The sequence below is a fragment of the Rutidosis leptorrhynchoides genome, chromosome 1 (genome assembly GCF_046630445.1).
Source record: "Rutidosis leptorrhynchoides isolate AG116_Rl617_1_P2 chromosome 1, CSIRO_AGI_Rlap_v1, whole genome shotgun sequence".
Taxonomy (NCBI): domain Eukaryota; kingdom Viridiplantae; phylum Streptophyta; class Magnoliopsida; order Asterales; family Asteraceae; genus Rutidosis; species Rutidosis leptorrhynchoides.
The window spans coordinates 99150836-99153463 of record NC_092333.1 but is presented as its reverse complement, the minus strand read 5'-3'; positions in this window follow the sequence as shown (position 1 = coordinate 99153463).

The following is a 2628-nucleotide window of genomic DNA, read 5'->3' as shown; positions in this document are numbered from 1 at the left end:
AACATGGAAAAGTTCGGGTCACTACAGTATTCCACCATGTTAACGCAGAACCTGTGAAGGTATGCGTAGCGTACTTCACTTTGTCCTCTTCAGTACACTTACTTATGGCAAACACCGATTCGACCTTCTCGGTCCACCGTTTCAATCCGATCGGTCCTTCGGTTCCATCAAATTCCAAAGGTTTGCAGGCAGTGAATTCTTTGTAGGTGCATCCTACACGATTTCCTGTACTGCTAGATCCAAGGTTATTGTTGGTATGTAGCGCAGCCTGTACTGCGGCTATGTTTGAAGCTAGAAAAGTACGGAATTCCTCTTCATTCATATTCACTGTGTGTCGAGTAGTCGGTGCCATTTCCTTCAAAATAGTCAAATGGAACAAGTTAATCATACAGAATATTAAGAGTAGTTAATAGTATTTCGTAGCATAATATGAACTCATTTATAAAAGCTTTTTCTTCATATTAGCGTTTTATAAGTTTAAATTCGGGTAGTACCTACCCGTTAAGTTCATACTTAGTAGCTAATATACAATTCAACTACTACAATTCTATATGAAAAACTGATTATAATAATATTTCGCGTTCAAACTTTTATACAATATTTTACAAACTTACAATACCGCTTATTTTACATAAAGCATGAAATATAGCACACAATAACTTTGATACAAGATAGTTGTGAAGATAATTCTAGCTAGTACACAAGTCGTTCAGCAAAGGCAATAAAGACACGTAATTCATACGTCCAGAAACAAGTCATGCATTCTGGTTTTACTAGGACTACTTCCCATCCTTGGTCTTGTGCAACATAACCTTTATGGCCGTTGATAAGACAGCGTGTTGTAACGTCGTCAAAGGGACGAGGGTTACGTAATGTCCAACAGTCCCGTAACAATCTAAAAACCTCATTTCTTACCCCAATTACCGACTCCGTCACTTGTGGGAACGTTTTGTTTAATAGCTGTAGCCCGATGTTCTTTTTCTCACTTTAGTGATATCCCAATGTGATATCCCAAAGTAAACACAACGTAACTTATGGATTTCCCAATGTGATATCCCCCATCTTTCAAACGAAAGTCTCTTATAAACCAAGACATTCTTGGAACGTTCTTCGAATGTCTTACAAACTGATCTCGCCTTAAATAGTTGTACCGAGGAATTCTGACCGACTCTAGACAAGATTTCATCAATCATGTCTCCGGGTAGGTCTCTTAAAATATTGGGTTGTCTATCCATTTTGTGTTTTTAAACTATAAAATAGACAAGAGTTAGATTCATAAAAAAAATACTTATTAATACAAGCAATTTTTACATATATCATAAAGCATAAGCACACTATATTACATATATTACACCACACGAATACAACTATCATATTCCGACTCGCTCGTTTCTTCTTGAACGAGAAGTACCGTCCCAGAACCGAGGTCAATAAGCTCAAGACAGAACTTAGAGGGTTACGAACCCAAGGATTTGATATTACCACGTACGAAAGACGATTCACAGAATTGTGCCTATTGTGTCCGGGAGCGTTCGAAGATGAGGAAGAGAAGATCGACGCGTTTGTGAAAGGATTACCGGAAAGAATCCAAGAAGATATAAGTTCACACGAGCCTGCCTCCATACAACAGGCATGTAGAATGGCTCACAAACTAGTGAACCAGATTGAGGAAAGAATTAAAGAACAGATGGCTGAAGAGGCCAATGTGAAGCAAGTTAAAAGAAAGTGGGAGGAAAACAGTGATAAGAATCACCAATACAACAACAACAGCAATTACAATAATAATCGCAACAATTATCCCAACACTCGCAACATCAATCGCAACTACAACAAACGGCCCAACAACAACAACAACAACAACAACAACTACAACAATCATCCCAACAACAATAACAATCGTAACAACAACAACAATCAGAAGCAGCTATGCCAAAGGTGTGAAAAGTATCACTCGGGGTTCTGCACCAAATTTTGCAACAAGTGTAAAAGAAATGGTCATAGCGTGGCGAAGTGTGAGGTCTACGGACCAGGGGTTAACAGAACGAAAGGAACAAATGGTGTCGGAACGAGTAATGGCGGAGCAAGTAGTGTCAGAGCAAGTTATGCCAATGTAGTTTGTTATAAATGTGGAAAACCGGGCTACATTATTAGAAATTGCCCGAACCAGGAGAACACGAATGGACAAGGCCGCGGAAGAGTTTTCAATATTAATGCAGCAGAGGCACAGGAAGACCCGGAGCTTGTTACGGGTACGTTTCTTATTGACAATAAATCTGCTTATGTTTTATTTGATTCGGGTGCCGATAGAAGCTATATGGGTAGAGATTTTTGTGCTAAATTAAGTTGTCCATTGACGCCGTTGGATAGTAAATTTTTACTCGAATTAGTAAACGGTAAATTAATTTCAGCAGATAATATATGCCGGAATCGAGAAATTAAACTGGGTAGCGAAATATTTAAGATTGATTTGATACCAGTAGAGTTAGGGAGTTTTGATGTAATAGTTGGCATGGACTGGCTGAAGAAGGTGAAAGCAGAGATCGTATGTTATAAAAATGCAATTCGCATTGTACGAGAAGAAGGAGAACCCTTAATGGTGTACGGAGAAAAGGGCAACATGAAGCTACA